The sequence below is a fragment of the Pelodiscus sinensis genome, chromosome 16, assembly GCF_052426305.1.
Source record: "Pelodiscus sinensis isolate ZL-2025 chromosome 16, ASM5242630v1, whole genome shotgun sequence".
Taxonomy (NCBI): Eukaryota; Metazoa; Chordata; order Testudines; family Trionychidae; genus Pelodiscus; species Pelodiscus sinensis.
This window is the reverse complement of record NC_143067.1, coordinates 14,277,003-14,295,646: the sequence shown is the minus strand read 5'-3', so window position 1 is coordinate 14,295,646 and position 18,644 is coordinate 14,277,003. Positions and strand designations below refer to the sequence as shown.

The 18,644-nt window shown below is 49.5% G+C and overlaps 1 protein-coding gene across 5 annotated transcripts in view; it reads left to right on the top strand.

Annotated features, from left to right (window-relative positions):
• The first annotated feature begins 8,927 nt into the window (after positions 1 to 8,927).
• JADE2 (jade family PHD finger 2) overlaps positions 8,928 to 18,644 on the top strand; it is a 181,840-nt gene continuing 172,123 nt past the window's right edge. For 2 of the 5 annotated variants that reach the window (XM_006116055.5, XM_075900395.2), the window contains exon 1: positions 10,000 to 10,583. The gene's annotated coding sequence lies outside the window, so the exon portion shown is untranslated. Of the gene's footprint in view, positions 9,111 to 9,999; positions 10,584 to 18,644 lie in introns of those variants that run through there. The other 3 variants (XM_006116053.5, XM_006116052.5, XM_014570002.4) reach the window with 2 other exon arrangements.

Here is an 18,644-nt window from a genome sequence, read left to right as displayed (position 1 = left end):
CCAGACAGAGACTAACCAACTCTCTTCCAGCCCTGCCCCCCCCCAGCCAGGGCTGGCATTCCACCTTCCTTTGTTCCTCTCCTTGTGAGGTAGCTGGTCAGACAGGTTGAGAGACCCCTTTTGCATAATGACTCATCCCCTGTTCTGCTGGGCCGTGGTACAGACAGCAGCCAGTGGGGGTTACCACAGCCCCAGCATAGGAACCAGCACGGTACTCCCACTACGTCACAGGTTCCAGGAAAGAGAATATGGGGCTTAGCTGGGCTGCAGAGGAGGGGACAAAGTGCCAGGAACCTGGGCACAGAGCTCAGCTGAGCTGCGGGAGGTGAGGGGAGGCACACAGAACTGGTGTGGGGCTCAGCTGGGCTGTGCATGATGGGGGTAGGCACAGGGAATAGATGGGAGGCTCAGCTGAGCTGTCAGGGTGTGTGTGCAGGGAATCGGTGCAGGGTTCTGCTGGGCTGCGGGGGAGGGAGGTGCCAGGAAGTCTAGTGTTGGGGGGGAGGTGGCATCAAGGGGTGTGAAATGACCTCCTCTGGTTCAGAAAAATCCTTCACTTGGGACCAGTCAAGTCCCAAGGATACCGGACCAGGAAGTTCCAACCCCTATTCCAAATCCCCTCCTGCACCCTCCCTCCAGGCCTGACATCCTACCCCTAGTCCATTCCTGCACCCTCCACCTTGACCAGACACTCTACTCCTATCCTGTTCCTGCATCCACCATTGCTCCTGCATCTCCCTCCTGGCCACTCTACTCCCAGCCTGCTTCTGCACCCTACATCCAACCCAGACTTTGCCACCTCTCCCCCTTCTGCACCCCATCTCCCTCAGATCCTGTACCCCATCCCTATCCCATTCACTGGCAGCTCCGTCCCACACACTGAACCCCTCATTTTTGTCCCCACCTCAGAACCTAAGGGGGTCCATAAAATTCATCAGAAAAGTAAATCTTGCCTATAGGAGGTCCTGAAGTTCAGTCCTCCCTGTCCTTTCCCCTAGCCCTGTGGAGTGCCAGAGGAGTGAGGTGTCTGAGCTGGGGGTTTTTGCAGTTTTTTTGTTTCTCACTTGTATGGTCCCCAACTGATTTTTCTGTGTGTCAATGGCCCCCGACCCAAAAAAGGTTGCCTACCCCTGCCATAAATAAAGAAAACATTGAAACCTTTTGTGTTGGACATAAATTAATATTTTACTTTATTTAAAACGAAGTTTGATAAGCTAACATGAGAAAGTTAAAATGCTTAATCTGTTTAATAATTTAAATTAAACTGTTCTCCCTAGCTGCAGCACTAGCAAAATGGCTCAGGCATAATTATGTAATTAACAGTGAGTTTCCATTAGCAACTGGTGGTCCACGGAAAGGTTTATATTGAGCCAAGTGGTACATGGGTCAAAAAGTTTGAGAACCACTGAAATAGAGGCACCCTAGGCCTCTCCACCCAAGAGACCGCTGCAGGCTCCCTACTGTTCCACAAGAGCCCACAGAGAGATTGGGTCTGTTACCCACGCCAGTGAAATAACCATGCCATTCTGGTATGAATGATGGACAGACTCACTGTGAGTCTTCCTCATCCAATCAGTTGATGATTTAATCAGTGTGTTAAGATGCTACGTGAAAACACTTGGCGCATCCACTGAAAGGCAGGATGTATCATCTCTCTACAGAGAGGGTTGTCATGACTTGTGTCTCTGGTGAACAAGCCCTTTGTGAGCTCTGTGAAGAGATGAGATGTTTTGACTTTCAGTTTCAAGGGATTTGTTCTTCTGTTTTTGGGTTTCGTGTTGCCTAGACCTCAATGGAGTTAGCTGTGATAACTTATTTCTGAATTATACTGACACATAAAGTGAAACCTGTGCTAAAGACCCCACATCCATTGACAAAGAGCTGCTGTCAGAAGAAGTCAATTCAAAGTCTCTCCAATTTTCTTCAAAGATTGCCTCTACCAGGCAGTGGGGCTTTTTCTGATTGGTCCCTTATATTTTTGAAAGATGACTAAATGTTAACTGGAGCTTCTTGGATAATATCAACAGATTGCTTTAGGCCCAATCCTAGCTTAAAATTTAAATTGGATCAGGCCCTTTGTAAGCAGGTTGGGAAGTGGTCTCATTTGGCAATTATTATTAGGCATTATTTACATAATATAGGCATTGCCATCATGGTATTGGCACATACATTTCTCAGTACCTTTACATATAAAATAGCCCAGCCCCATTGATCTTCATGGGAAATGTACCTTTCAACCAGTGGTGGTGAAGTTTTGTGACATGGTCTCCTCCACCTTGTAATTGTTATGGTTACTTCAGTATTGTCATTATAACTTGTGGAAATGGGGGCACTAGATAGTTTTGCAGCAACTTCAAAAAATGCAGTTGCAGTACATCTAATTAGGGATGTAAATTCCCATTCATCAGTTAACCTGTTAATGATAGGTCACATTGGGGCTGCCGCTGGCTCCCAGCCCCCTACGCAGCATCCCCTGTCCACAGCAAGCTGGACTCCCCACGGTGAGAGGCTGCTCTGGACACTGGCACAGTCCCTGCCTGTGGGACCTTCCAGCTTCTCCATAGACCGGGGCTGCTCTGGACAAGAGCAACCCCTGTATGCAGTAGGCCTCCTGCAGGGCTGAAGCAGCCCCCCCACCTGTAGTAGATGGGAAGCTGCTTCAGCCCCCTCTGATTACCAGTTAATTGGAATAGGTAAGCATCATCTGTTAAGAGGACTAAGGAAGTTGTCCCATGAAATTGTGGGACAGTTCTGGATGATTCCCAGGCCCTGAGTCAAATGCAGCTGCATCCATACTGCAAAGTAACAGGTCTCGGGTCCTGGATCTCCTCTTGAATCAAGGTTGGACCCCCTAGTGCTGCAGTGTCCTGAGACCCTAGGTCTGAGGTCTGGGTTAAGGCAACTGCAGTATAGTTGCACAGGGGTCTCAAACCCATCCCTACTGGTAAAGGACAGTGGGAGGAGTTCTTAGAGGGAAGTCACATGACACCCTTTACTTCTCGTCATGTGTCCATCTTGACTCTAGAAGTTTTACCTCCATCTACTACTCTAGAAGGACTTCCTGTGGCAGGCAGGCGTGATCTAAAGAGTCATGGGCATGGCTAGTAGTGTTAGGGGGCACGGCTAATGTGTCCCTATTTTTGGTTCAGAAAATATGGTCACTGTAACTCTAACCCCTAAATCCCTTTCAGCAGTACCCCTTCCTAGACAATCAGTTCCCATTATGTATGTGTGAAACTGATTGTTCCTTCCTAAATGGAGTACTTTGCATTTTTTCTTATTCAACTTCACCTGTTTACCTCAGACCATTTCTGTAGTTTGTCCAGATCATTTTGAATTTTGACCCTATCCTCCAAAGCACTTGCAACCCCTCCCAGCTTGGCATCATCTGCAGACTTAATAATCGTACTCTTCATGCCATCCTCTAAATCATTGATGTAGGTATTAAAAAGAATCAGTCTCAAAATTGATCCCTGCAGAACCCTACTTGTTATGCCTTTGCAACATGACAGTGAACCACTGATTACTATCTGAGAATGGTTATCCAGCCAGTTATGCACCCACCTTATAGTAGCCCCATCTAGGTTGTATTTCCCTAGTTTATTGATAAGAAGGTCATGCGAGACCGGGTCAAATGCCTCACTAAAGTCTAGGTATACTACATCCACCGCTTTTCCCTTAGCCACAAGGTTTGATGTCCTATCAAGGAAAGCTACTTGATCGGTTTGACATGATTTGTTCTTTACAAATCCATGTTGGCTGTTACCTATCACCTTATTATCTTTCAGATGTTAGCAGATGGACTCCTTAATTACTTGCTCCATTATTTTCCCTGGCACAGAAGTTGAACTTACTGGTCTGTAGTTTCCTGGGTTGTTCTTATTTCCCTTTTTATAGATGGGCACTATATTTGCCCTTTTCCAGTCTTCTGGAATCTCTGAACCTGCATTATGATACAGGTTTTAATTACATATTCACATATTAATTTTCCCATATGGCTTAAGCCTCATTTAGTGCACAGGATGGACAATAATCAATTAATAAGCATTTTTTCGGTATTTTTTTATTCTCATTCAATGTGTAGCCTCAGGCTTTATATACAACACACTATTCAAATCCTGCTCTGAAAACAGAATTATTAATTTCCTCTTTGTCTTTTCTCTGGTACTTATTACTATAGTATCCAAGTGATCTGCAAACATTAATTAATGTAAAACCTCTGCGGTGAGGAGGTAGTAGTATTTCCATTGTGCAGATGGGGAGTAGAGGCAATTAATGTAAAAATGCATCCACTAATTTTGGGTGCCCAATTTGAGATGCCTAGGCACTTAGCAAAGAACACTTAGCATTATATGCTACTTTATATGTTTAAATACAATCTGGGTGCCATGTTTCAGAAAAGATGTGGAGAAATTGGAGAAGGTCCAAAGAAGAGAAGGTCCAAAGAAGAGCAACAAAAATGATTAAAGATCTAAAAACTGAAGGAGGGAAGATTGAAGGAACTACGTTTGTTTATTCTAGAAAAAAGACTGAGAGGAGACATAATAACAACTTTCAAGTACCTAAAAGGTTGTTACAAGGAGAAGGGAGATACATTATTCTTCTTAAACAAGTGATTATAGGACAAGGTGCAGTGGGCTTAAATTTCAGCAAGGGAGGTTTAGGTTGAACATTAGGGAAAACTTCTTATCTGTCAGGGTGGTTAAGCTCTGGAATAAATTGCCTGGGGAGGTTGTGGAATCTCCATTATTGGAAATTTTTAAGAGCAGGTGAGATCAACACCTGTCAGGGATGGTCTGTAGGATGCTTGGTCCTGCCATGAGGGCAGGGGACTGGATTTGATGGCTGCTTGAGGTTCCTTCCAGTTCTAGTATTCTATAATTCTGTGATTCCCTTGACTTAATTTACAGTGCTTAGTGCCTCTGCAAATCATCTCCCAGATTCTCAAGTTTGGCACTAGAAAATGAGAAACACACAGTTAGGTATTGTCTGTGAAAAGATTTAAATGACTTGCTTAATATCATCCTGTAGTTCTGTAGTAGTAGCAGGGATAGAATACAGTTCTCCAGAGTGGCATTCAACTGTCTTAACTACGAGATCATTCCTTTCTCTTCCTCCAGTCTCCTGCTTCATTCACTACATACTTTCCAACTTCTGCTACAAATGAAGCAGGGTCCTATAGAAAACAGCCTTCTTTACAGCACAGCCCTGCTCCATCCCTAGAGCAGGTGCATCCTGTGCACAGAATAAGGCTGGGATGATGGAAAAATAGTGTTATCACATAATTTTAGACTGGACCATACTACATATGTACAATTGGAACAAATTGAGGTTGCACAGGCAAACTCCAGTCCCTGTCTCACCAGACTCCTTGAATATGTCAACTGCATTTTTCCCATCTCCACTAGCATTTGAATCAGATGGCTTCTTTCTCTACAATGCCTAGGTACCAGCAAGAAAGGGTTGATGAAAATACAAGAGAAACAGGCTCCTTCCTCTTAGTTCTAGTGCTTGGCTCAACACTAACCTGGGCAGCTGGAAACAGTCATTACAAGTGTAAGGAGGGCCTGAATCAATGCCTCCAATACAGTTCATGCTGGATTGGGAAAGAAATCCTGGGTGTGGTTAGGTAAATACTCTTCACTCAGGTTGCTTAGGCCTGCAAGATATTGTTAGAATGGTGTATTGCCCATTTTAACCAATTTGGCTGTTGTGGGGGTCACAATAAATGTTAACAATAAAATGCAGGAATTGTAAGATATGGCCACCAATGCTTGCAGTTATTGTGGGAATGCACAATGCAGAAAAGTCGACTGTTTTTAACTCAGAAGGAGAGATCCTGTCAGTGTAAATACACTTGGATGGACAGAGACTGCTCTTTCAGAGCCCTATAGATGAAGCTAGGGAGGGAGTCAGCAAGCTGCATGCTCTCCAGCCATGAGCTGTAAGACTGGTTCAACCTGTTTCTCCCCACTGTTCCAATGATAGAATTAAAGAAAGGCTCCATAAGGGGTCTTTTTTGTATGTAAATGTACTCCAGTGGATGCTAGAATCTCTTGTGGCTGGACTGTATTTTGGGCCAAGAGCTGAAATCACTGAGGGCTGAAATCACTAGGTTTGGCCCAGAGCCATATCCACCATAAACCAGCTGAAGATTCAGCCAGCAGGGCGGTGATGGTGAAGTGTGAGGAGTGGCCAGCGGAGTGGCAACAGAGAGGGGTGATGAATGGCCAGCAGAGCAGTGCCAGAGAGCAGTGAGCAGGTGGATGGCAAGTGACCAGCAGAGTGAGTGAGATGCCTTCTACTCCCCCTCCCCGCCCGCCCAACTCAGGAGGGGAGGTGAACTCTGCAGATGCACCTGTGAACTCTGGTCTGCCCTGACCAAGGGCAGCGACTGACGGGGGGGGGGGGGGGGGGAACGGGACGGGACAGAGAAGGGTTTGGCATGTGAAGGGGACAGCTATATTGCTGGACTTGAGAGCCAGAGAGGAAAAGGACATTGCCCAGCCTACTTGAGCTGGGACGTTTACTTGTGGTTTTGGTTATGAACTCTGTTTGTGGTGTTTTCCTATGGACTTGGTCTGTGGTGTTTTCCTAAATTAATGCCACGTTACTTCCCACCCTTTTTATTAAAGGTTTCTTTTCTACACTCAGACTCTGTGCGTGTGAGTGGGGAAGCATTGCCTCCTACAGGTGCCCAGGGGTGTTGTGTGGGGGCTAGAGACCATTCTGTGTTGAATAGACGGAGAGGAACCCCTAGATATTGAACCTGGCCCTGGCTGCTGCTGGTGTACCTGGCAGAAGGGTTACATAAGGAAAGCTCTTCTGAGCCACCATTGCCTAGGCTGGAGCATATTCAGTCACTGTGGCTTGGCCACATGATTAATTTGGTCAGTTGCAGTAAGAACTGTGAGGGCATGGTACATGCTCAGGAGGACAAAGTCTTAAGGAGACTTTAGCTGCTAAAATCAAAGAAGTCTCTACTGAGTATGTGCAAACTGCAATTTTGCAAGGTTTAAAATAAGGATGGATTTTCACAGGGATGGCAAAATCACATCCTAGACACAAAAGTTATCCCTGCCCCCACCAAATTTCAGTTCCCTGCTGCAAAGAATGGGGGCATTTCAAATAAAAGATCTCAAGGTATTTTTAATATGTGCAAAACAGTACATTACTATATTTGCTTAATTTTGTTCTTGGATATGCCTCAACTGAATTGGCTGAGCAAAAAAAAAATATATATATATATATATATATATATATATATATATATATATATATATATATATAGCACACACTCAGCATGGAAAATTGCATTGCAAATGGTTAAAATTTGACAAAATTATAAGTAACTGAAACCAGGTTCTTATAACAGGAACCTTTTTAATGGGAGGTGCTGCCAGCTCCCACTCAATAACTAATAGGCAGTTTTAGGTCTAATCAGTTCAAAAGAATTCTTTCTAGCAGATGATGTTTGAAAGAAGAAAGTGGACTCTATTGTTAAATATACTACAGTATTCTCCAGGAATGGTGTCAACTACTGTTACTTACAACAGAGCTATTGTAGTGTTTTTTGACTGTTCCTGTGGAATACTGGAACATATTTGAATGCTAAGGTACATTTTATACCCTTGTAAAACTAATTCATTTAGTGAAACTTTTCAGTTTAAACTAGTGGTTCTTGAAGTGTGGTCCATGGACCACTAGTAGTCTGTGACCATCTTGCAGGTGGTCCATGGGCTTGGGGCTCACCCCCCTACAGCTGGGGAGCCTATGCTGGTGCTCCAGCCCTGAGCCCCCCTGCAAAGTTGGAGCGCCAGCGATATCTTCCCACTATAGGGAGGGGAGGGAGGCTGGCTGTCGGAATGGCAGTGCAGGAAGCCTCTCTCTGGAGGCTTTCCCCACTGCTCCCATTGGCCAGAATCATGGACAATGGGAGCAGCAGGGGATGGTAACTGGGAGTGGTGGGAGGCACTGAGGCAGGTAAGCACCCCCATCCCCTTCATCCTCAGACCCTGCACCCCCATCACCCTCACACATGCCTTCCCACTGAGACCCTCCACCCGCAGCCTGTTCCAGCACTCTCGCTTCCACCCAGACCTCCCGCCCCCTTCCTGCTCCTGCCAGACCCTCCCTCCCCCCCAGCACCCTCCTGCACTTTCCCTTCCACCCAGATCCCCCAACCTGCTCCTGCCATCAACCTCCTTCCTGGCCAGATCCTGCCTCTCCCCAGCACCCTCCTGCACTTTCCTTTCCGCCCAGACCCCCCAACCTGCTCCTGCATCAACCTCCCTCCTGACCAGATCCTCCCCCCCTCTTGCGCTTTCCTTTCCACCCAGACCCTTCAACCTGCTCCTGCATCCAATATCCTTCCTGGCCAGACCTCCCCCCTCCAGCTCACTCCTGCACCCTCCTCCCAGTTAGACCTCCCCCCCATCCCTTCCTGCATCCATTTTGTCATCATGGGTGGTTGGCAGGTGGTCCACAGAAAAGTCTGCATTGAGCAGGATGGACCATGGACCAAAAAGTTTGAGAACCACTGGTTTAAACCCATATTTTAATACGCTTTTTTGAAAAACAGCCAATTTTAATTTTCATCCTTCCCTTTTGGAATAGTAAAGCATCTGTAAATTACTTGACAGGATCTGTGAGCAGTCACAGACAAGATGGAATAATGAGGGAGCAGCTACTGTATATGAGAAAACCTAAGCAAACTGCAGTGTTTATTTTGAAGACGTCTCCATTAGAGGGGGGGAAAAAAAACAGCACAAACTGCCTTAAACAACCAGACTGTTTAGGAAGGTTGGGCACCACCTCCCCCCACTTCCTCCCCTCCACCCAAGATTCCTCACTGCATAGAAATAACTGTTCTTCCCACCGAGTAGGTGTCTAGTTCAAGCAGCCAGTGGTGGGTGTGGCCAGCTAGATACTGGCGCTAGGTCCTGCTGCTGCCACCGCCACAGAAAATACAGAGGCAAAGCTGAAGCAATAGCAACAGCCCCTTCGAGAAATCAGTAACCGATTGAAGCACATTGTTTGTGGCTGACAAGGTCAAAGGGAGAACAACCCTGGAGAGCCGCCCGCCCTCCTTCCCTGGAAAACTGTGCAAAGTTTGTGGTGTTTTTAACCCTTTCTGTTTTTGCGGGTGGGGGCGGAGGGTTTGGGGGAAACAGCCCCAAGAAACCAGCCCGAACAGATCCTAGCACCACAATGTTTTATTTTCAAATCCCTCCTCTCCGTTGGCTTTGCTAACCGCCCCCCCCCACCCCGCCTTCGCAGCCTGTAACGGCCCCTCCCCCGCCCCCTTCTCCAGAAGTGATCAAAATAACAAGGGGGTGCAACCCCGTGTGCTAAGGCGGTGGGGTCTCAAATACCCTCATCGCCACCCTCCCAGCTACCCAGCGAAGTTTGTTTGTCAAGAGGAATAACCCTCGGTTGCATTTTTATCCTGATCTTGCCACCCTCCCCCTTCCCCACCCAGCTTGCACTTTCAGGCACTTCTGGGCCATGCACGCCCCCTTTTGCCCCTCCCGCGGGTCTCCTGCAGGATTTTGGGGGGTCCCTCTTTCTGCCTTGCCCAGGCTCTTGTTATTTGCAAGAAACGTCCTTTTGACGCAGGAGAAATGGCAAATTTTAAGTACGTCATTAATATGGCGCCAAAAGATTTTTTTTAAGTATAAGCTTATTTTTTAAGGTTGCAGCAGCAGCCCAGTGTACGCCTGTGCACAGAGCGCGGCGGAGACAGGGGGAGCGAAGCACAGGGGGGGAGAGGAGGTAAAGTGTGTGCGCTCCACGGGGTGAGTGTGCACTGCTGCGGGCGAGTGTGCTGTGTGCGTGTGCGAGGCTGGGGATCATTGCGAAAGCGACCTGATCAGACTTGTACAGCGTGTGCGTGTGTGAGCAACGCGACCCCGCTACAGCTGCTAGTCTCTATCCAGGGCAGAAGAGATGGGGACCCAACGCATCGGGGGGAGGTGAACAGCGGGGGGAGGGGGGGGCTGGGTGGGGAGGGAGAAAGGCACCACATGCACAAACACAATCAGAGATGGGACCCGTGTCGGCTGCACCTGGACCTGCTGCTGCTCAGGAAGAAACAACAAACAAGAAAAAGAGAAATTGAAGACAGAATTGGGGGGGAGGGAGTAAAATAAGCCTTCTTGAACCTCCTCCTAATTTAAAAAGTCACTTCTCCGGCCCTCCTCTCTGCCTCCCCCCAAAATAAAAGGGCAGCAGCAGAATTTGTTGTGGTTGCAAAGAGATCCTAAGGAAGTCTGGGTTAAAAAAGAAACAGAAACACGCACATAGGGCTCGCTGGATCGTGCACAGAGCGGCCATCTCGGCTGGAAGCAATTCTTTGGGGTTTGCATCCATGGAGTTACTTTGTATCCACTCCTAAGAGGAGGGTGTCATCTTCGGATCCCGCAGGGGGGTTATTCCCCCCGCCCCAGCAATGATACCAGATTGATCGTGCAAAGGGGGTTTCCTGGTCGTTTCAGTCGCTGGAGCATCCCCCCGCCCCTTCCACACTCCTCTTTTGTAACCTGAGGGACAGACTCAACTCTTTGGACCCTCTCCCGGCAAAGGTAAAGGATGAAGGACGATTGCATTTTAGATTGCTTTAATTTGCAGCTGATCTTTATTTTGCATCTCTCCAGCTCTTTCCCCCCGCCCCTCATTTCGCTGGGCTGACTGCTAGGAGGGAAGGTGGCGGTGGGAAGAAATGTGCAGCATTTTACCCAGCTAAATTGCGCATGTTGGCCACTCATGTTTTAAAGAGTAAAGGGGGAAGCAGCAGGAATGTAAACAAGAACTTTTAAAGGGTCGGCGCAAAAGGTTTTTATTTTTTTCCAAATTAATGACTGCGGCAGATCTCACCCCAAACCACCTCTGGGTTGGGGAGCGGGGGAGCACCACAGTTTATTTTTGCAGCGGGCAAAGCAGTCGGGCACCAGGGTGCAAAGGGATCCGGACGGTTTGGTTGGGGGTGGGGGGAGTGTGCGCGAAGGGAGAAAAAAAAAGGGGGGGGGAGGCTGTGAAAGGTGCCACCGCCACGGAGAGACACGAGTTTCATTTTGTTGATACGCAGCACGTTTGGGAGCCTTGAAATTCTTGGAGCTGGTGCACATGATCTGCTCCTCTCACGTGCTGGGGCTGCCAGGTCCCTGCCAAACCCTGCACGGACCCAAACAATGCGCGGGGGGGGGTGGGTGTGGAGAGGCAGGCTGCTCTGCCCCCACTGGGGAGGGGGGACGACATTGGATCCCGGGGTGCGCTCTCTGGGCGCCCCGGGGTTGCAGCCCTGCCGTAGCGAGCGGGTGGGGGAGGGCCCGCGGGCGAGGGACGCACGCTGCTGCTGGGGGCACGGGGAGGTTTGGGAATGGAAATGTACAGGCAGCGGGCGGCCGCGGCAGTCCGGCTGCGCGTTGGGGACAGGACTGTAGGGGGCATGGCTGTTGTTTACCTTCTCAAACTCTCACGGTTCCCGGCGGGCTCCTCTGGGGGCGTCTCATCCTCTCCTCCATCTCTGCCTGCCCACCCCCTCGCTCATCCCTCCTGCCTTCCCGCTCCCGTGCATTCCCTCGCGCCCCTCCTGCAGCCTGTTCCTGCTCTCGCTGCACGCCGGGCGTTCTCATCCCCGCTTCTCGCCTGGCAGCTCTTCTGCTGCCTGCCTGCCCTCGCTTGCCTCTCTGGCTGGGATCTCAGCCATTCTCGTGCCTTTTCGCCCGTGCCCCATCTTCCTCAGGCCCCTTGCCTGCGGCTCTCTCTCGCTGGCTCGAATCCCCCCTTCCCCTTCTCTCTCCTGCCCCCTTCACCCCTACCTGTCTCTCACGGCCCCTCTCCTGGCAGGTGCCCTTCTCTCACGCTCAGCCCCTTGCCAACAGCCCCCGCTGTTTGTTTTCTGCAAGGATCACGTCTTTCTTTCAGGGGATGCATTCAGCAGCATTTGAGGAAATCTCTTTAAGCTAGGATGGGAACAAGAAGTCCTGACATTGAGCAAGGGATATCCCCTCTGCTCTCTCCCTTTGCTGCGGGAGAGACGTAGACATCCTCCAAAATGTCCTCAGATGGGCGGGGGAGAGGGGGTGTTTAGACCTGAGCGCCTTAATACATCCCTTCCCCTCCTGCTCTAACACAACCACCCTGCCCCCACCCTTCTCTGTCGCACTATCTCAGTCTCATCTTCACTCTTCCATGGTCCAATCCTTTCTATGTTCCCTCTGGCTGGCTCTGATTCCCACACCCAGTTTCTTCTCAGGGATGCACCCCATGTCTCTAGCGTTCTTCACTGCTACCCACAGTTTCCCACTGGCCTCCTGGTGCCCACACTTTCTGTCCCTGCCAGCATCTCACTGGCCCCCTGGTGTTTACCTGCTTTCATTCTTTCACTGATCTCCTATCTTCCTCTTTCTATTTCACTGGTTTGTCTACGCCCCCATCTGTTTCAGGCTTATTTTTCCGACTTGTTCTCCTCTTTCCCTTCCTCTAGGGGGAAGCAAAACGCATCCGAGATAGCCTCTTCTGCAATGTTTATTTTGCAAAGCAAGTACCCTGGTTCCTTGTATCACATGTGCTCATAGCTTACAGAAATAGGCATGAGCTCAAGAAGGTTTATTTCCCTCTTGAATAACCAAAGTGCTAGGGATCTCGCCAGTGTCTCTGGGGAATCATTTAATGATCAGCATTAGCCTCCTACTTGCACAATCTTGACCATATATTTTACAAATTGATGCATCTCTTTGGTGGAGCAACTAATGGAATTTTAATTTTAGGAAGTGGGTTTACATTTAATTTGGAGCTAATTGCCTTTTCAAATGACAGTGAATCCATCTGTCAACTCCCCTCTTTGAAAGGTGCTATCAGAGTGAAAAAGTGTGGGTAGTTGAGAGCTGCTTCTGCAGGGTGCAAAAGCTACTGAATTTTCAAGCTCAGCTGTAGTTGTGGAAGTCCCCTGTGACTCTAAGTCCCATTATAATCTTTTGAACAGCCAGTACAAATCTCAAACTACCTAGCAGGATGCTCTTTCCAAATACCAAATCAATTTGTTTCCCCTTACCACCAACTATCATTACAAAGAATGAACTTGCTATTTTAAATCTGGATCCTTCTTACCAATGAGATATTTGGAAATGAGGATTTGGCGCTAAATATCATATGGAGCTCAACCTTTCTCTTAGTGTAAAGAACCTTGGTCTTAGGAACTGTGTTTGATCTTTAAGCATTTATTAGCCATTGAGGTTAAAGTAATTGAACTAGAAGTGAAAATAATTTGCGAAAAGGTTACAATCATTGTTCGGTAGGAAAGTTCAGGTGGTTTTCTGCAAATTGAGGTTATGTCCAAAATCTGGAGGGTGTAACTGAGTTAAGGATTGTGGGCATGGAAGTGGAATTTAATACAATCCTGATTCTGCTAATAGAGCATTTGGCCCCAAAGTGTCTGAAAGTTGCCTGATGTGTTCCTCAAACTACCAGTTTAGCAAGGACTTGTCCCGTGGGATTTTGTGCATGTTCTGCAAGGTTCTGAGTGCCCTTAACTCCCCTGGACTTCAGTTGTAGTCGAGGGTGCTTAGCAACATATAGGACAGATCCATGATTCTGTGCATATCATCTGGTGCCTATAGGGCCTGAGTTACCTCTCTGATGTCCCTGATGTGTTTAGATATGTGGCAAGAGTTGGCTCATGAGAGGATGAAAATAAAAGTCAGAAAAGGAAAGTAAAATCATAAATATTAGTAAAGAAAAAATCCCCTTCTCGATATGGAAAAAAATGCAAAGCAGAGGAAGTAAGCGGGAGTTGTTTTGTTTTAAATTTAAATGAGATTAAAATTTGCTGCCACAAACTTGCTTAGTGTAGAGAACAAGGACACTTGTCTCTTCCTGAGACACTTTAGATGCCCTTTGCTCTAACACTGAAACTGACTGCAACCCACACAGAAATAAATGGGTCAAATTCACCGCTCCGGATGCAGGGGGGAGCTGTATGACACCACCTATGCCTGTGGGGATGCTGCTGTAGAGGGTGCGTTCATCCCCAAAAAAGGGCAGCATTAAACTCCAACTGAGGCATCTCATTTGAAGTCTGCTCAGGGGAGCCAGCAAGCCAAGACCCATCCTGTTTCAGGCTGTCTACACACACTTTTGCAACTGTGCTAGCTCCAGGCTGCCCATCAAAGCAGGGGTTGTGGGTGGTTTGCAATGCAGAGGGCAGAGGTGGGAAGGCTGTGCAGGAGGGCACCAGAGGGCAATGTTTTTTTCTATAATTAACAATGCACAGTGTTTTTGCTGCAGAGAGAGTAAACCAGAAGGCAGCACATGGGGGACTGATCCTAACTTAAAAATAAGTAATGAACCACAGCTGTCTTTTAAATAGATGCAGTGAAGTGCTGAAATAATAGCAGGGATAATCAGTGGAACAGATTTATGGCACCCCTGGTTCTTAACTTCCCTTTTCCTTCCACTGGCCAGTCCTCCCTGCAGTCATATCCCGCAGACCCTGTCTGTCTCCATCTTGTTCCTGAGCACCCAGCTAGCCAAGATCCTGATCTCTCCCTTCCTCTTCCTCCTTCTCTCCCAACACTCTCTAACATTAAAGGAAGAGTCCCCCTCTGCTTTTCTGTCCCTTAATCCAAGCCTTCCCTTTCCTCTCTCCCAGGAATAATCTCCAGCAGTCTCAAGTCTTTGCTTGCCTGCCCTGACTCCTTTCCTGCACCCAGGGGCAGATGAGGATTTTGCGGGGCCCAGGGCAGCACAATTTCGCGGGGCCCCCCTTTGACACGGCACATGCGCTGGGCTCGGGGCGGCCGCCCCGCTCACCCTGCCCTATATCCGCCACTGCCTGCACCTCCTAGCTGCCTCCTCAGCCAGACTTTACCACCAGGATCTAAAAAGCAGGAGATTGACCATGATCTGCTTGGGTACCAAGACATTCTCAGTTCTCTGGACTGTAAGATTCCTTGGGTTTCAAGGTCAGGGTGCCCCCTAGGGTGGCAACCAGGGAATTGGTGCTCATGCCTGGTGGGTTGATCAGGCATCATGGTTCACATCCAGGTCACTGTGCAAGTGGTAGCTCATGCTTCCTGAGTGGGGCTTAAGCAAACTGTGGCTTAGGCTTCCTGCGTAAGAACCAAACAGATAAATAGCCAATGGCTCATGCAGTCCTGAATGCCGGATTAGTGGTAGGGGGACCTGGGCCTGCCCTACTCTGCCAGATCCCAGCCCAGAGCCCTAGGAGCAGTGAGTAGCCCTGCCGCAGACTAGCCAGGGAAGCGTGAGATTGCTGCCTTGTCTCTTGGCGGCACAGTGGAGTCAACATCTCACTTCCCTGGGCTACTTCCTACTGGCAGGTGGTGGGACTGCTCCCAGGCTGCTGGGCCCTGGTTCCTCTTCTCCAAGTTGAGTGCCTTGCTCTCTGCTTCCTCTCCAGGTCTCCGTCTCCCAGGGGAGCGGGTGGCCTTCTCTCAGACCAGTTGAGGGGGACCATCATCTGCCATAACTGTTCGAGGGCTCTGCTGGCACTTCAGTACCCTGGGAAGGACATCAGGCTCCTTTTCTGGGCCAGAGTTGAAAGATCTGGCCTTATACTTTCTGCTCTCTTCTACATCCTGAGAGGGGGTGATGGAGCTGGGTCAGCAGTAGGGATGTTAGAATGCATTTACATTGGGAGGGGGAAGGAGGGAGGTGGCTCCCTGGGAGCCAGTGCCTGCAGGGAGCCTGCTTAAAATCCGGCTCCCTGCAAGCACCGACTCCTGCCTGCCCCCACCACCCCTCCTCCGGCTGCTGCCTCTGATAAAGTGGCAGGAGTGCAGGGAGGGGAAGGAGGAGGGGGCTGTGTGTAACGGTGAAGGTTAACCGATGAGCCCATTTACGCGATTACACTATCACATCCCTAGTCAATGGAGCTTCCAAATTGGATTAACTCCCTTTGGGTATGTCTACACTACCCCGCTAGTTCGAACTAGCGGGGTAATGTAGGCATACCGCACTTGCAAATGAAGCCCGGGATTTGAATTTCCCGGGCTTCATTTGCATAAGCCGGGCGCCGCCATTTTTAAATCCCGGCTAGTTCGAACCGCGTGCCGTGCGGCTACACGCGGCACGGAGTAGCTAGTTCGGATTAGGCTTCTAATCCGAACTAGCTGTACTCTTCGTGGAATGAGGGGTACAGCTAGTTCGGATTAGGAAGCCTAATCCGAAGTAGCTACTCCGTGCCGCGTGTAGCCGCGCGGCACGGGGTTCGAACAAGCCGGGATTTAAAAATGGCGGCGCCCCGGCTTATGCAAATGAAGCCAGGGAAATTCAAATCCCGGGCTTCATTTGCAAGTGCGGTATGCCTACATTACCCCGCTAGTTCGAATTAGGAGGGTAGTGTAGACATACCCTACAAGACAGAACCTAGATGATTTACCATCAGAAATAGTGAATTGTGGGGGAGGAATTGGAACCAGTGTGTGTATTTTCTTGTCAGGCTTTAATAATGTTCTGTAGAGGTTTGTTAACCATGTGAAGCTAATTCAGGCCTGGTGCAAGTGGGAAGCAGTGCAACATCCAGTAAAACTTTGGGAGCTGCACTTGGTCATGACTAGGGCTGTTAAATTTAGATTAATTGACTAATCGAATAGTCAATGCAATTTGATAAGGGTGCCTCCGCCTTTGAAGTGTAGCAACAGCCCCAGGGCCTCCATGCGGCGCTGCTGCTTTGAAATGCTGCGGAGAGCCTGACGCCGGGCTTCCTGCGGCATTTCAAAGCAGCAGTGCCGCATGGAGCCCAGGGTACTCCCCAGCTGACCCCGGGTTCCATGCAGCTATGTCACTTTGAACCATCCCCTCATCCCCCCCCTTGCTACCTCTTTCTGATAGAGGCATCGGGGGAAGCGACTAGTTGACTAGTGTGTCGACTATCAGATAAGCATTTGCTTATTGGGTAGTCAACTAGTTGTTCACATCCCTAGTCATGTCAGGACTGAATTTGACCTGTGGCCTTTTTGGACAGCAACGCTGCCCTTTAACTGAAAAGTTTGTTCTCTTGTTATCATAAAACAATCTGATACAGCAAATGCAAAAGCCCCATTGGAGTTCTTGAGAGTTTTGTCTGAATAATGACAGAGATCTGTAGAATTTGGCTCCAGAAGTGCAAAGATGAAATTTATATCACAGTCCAAGGAAGATGAATGACCCTGTGAAAGTATAACATCTAAAATCTCTCCCTCCTCTTCTATGTTTGTTATATCTGTCTAATTCCCTATCAGACATACCTCAAAGCAAAGCAAATACAGGCAGTCCCCAGGTTACGTACAAGATAGGGACTGTGGGTTTGTTCTTAAGTTGAATCTGTATGTAAGTCAGAACTGGCATCCAGATTCAGCCGCTGCTGAAACTGACCAGCGGCTGACTACAGGAAGCCCGAGGCAGAGTTGCTCTGCCCCGGGCTTCCTGGAATCAGCCACTGATCAGTTTCAACAGGCTGAATCTGGACTCCAGTTCTTACATACAGATTCAACTTAAAAACCCCAGGCGTCCCCAAGTCAGCTGCTGCTGAAACTGATCAGCGGCTGATTCCAGGAAGCCGGGGCAGAGCAACTCTGCCTTGGGCTTCCTGTAGTCAGCGCTGGTCAGTTTCAGCAGCGGCTGACTTGGGGACGCCTGGGGCAGAGCAGCTTGGGTGCTGCTGGGTTGCTCCAGTAGCGCCACTCCTCGGCGCTACTGGACCATCCCAGCAGCACCCCAGCTGCTCTGCCCCAGGCATCCTGATTCAGCCGCTGCTGAAACTGACCAGCAGTGGCTGAATCAGGATGCCTGGGGCAGAGCAGCTGGGGTGCTTCTGGGTTGGTCCAGTAGCGCCCAGAGCGGGCTGTGGGACCAACTGGCAGTGCCCCAGCTGCTGTACCACAGGCGTCTGGAGCAAAGCCGCGGAGCACGGGGGCAGCGGGACAGCCCAGACGCGCCGGGGCTGTCCTGCTGCCTGCGTGCTCCGCGGCTTTGCTTCCCGTCTCCCTGGTCTGCTGGTCTCCAGCAGACCAGGGAGACGGGGAGCAAAGCCGCAGAACACACCAGCAGCGGGACAGCCCCGGCGCGTCTGGGCTGCCCGCGTGCTCCGCCGCTTTGCTCCCCGTCTCCCTGGTCTGCTGGAGACCAGCAGACCAGGGAGACGGGGAGCAAAGCCTCTGAGGATGCCGGCAGCGGGACAGCCGTGGCGCGTCTGGGCTGTCCGCTGCCCACGTGCTCCCCGGTTTTGCTCCCCGTCTCCCTGGTCTGGGGAGACGTGGAGCAAAGCCGCGGAGCACGCGGGCAGCGGACAGCCCAGACGCGCCGCGGCTGTCCAGCTGCCGGCATCCTCAGAGGCTTTGCTTCCCGTCTCCCTGGTCTGCTGGTCTCCAGCATACCAGGGAGACGGGCAGCAAATCCCGTTCGTAACTGCGGATCCGACATTAGTCGGATCCGCGTAACTCGGGGACTGCCTGTAGTTAATACTGAAGGGAAAACATTCCCCTTTCATTTAAGTCACAAAAATGGAAGTAACTGGGGTTGTTATAGGAAAGTTATAGATTTGGAATAAAGTTTCACAAGTTGCCACCGGGGCCACTGATTTCTATTTGTATTTCTGTTTCTTTATGTTAGTGTCAAACATGGAATTGGTTTCTCATAGCTCC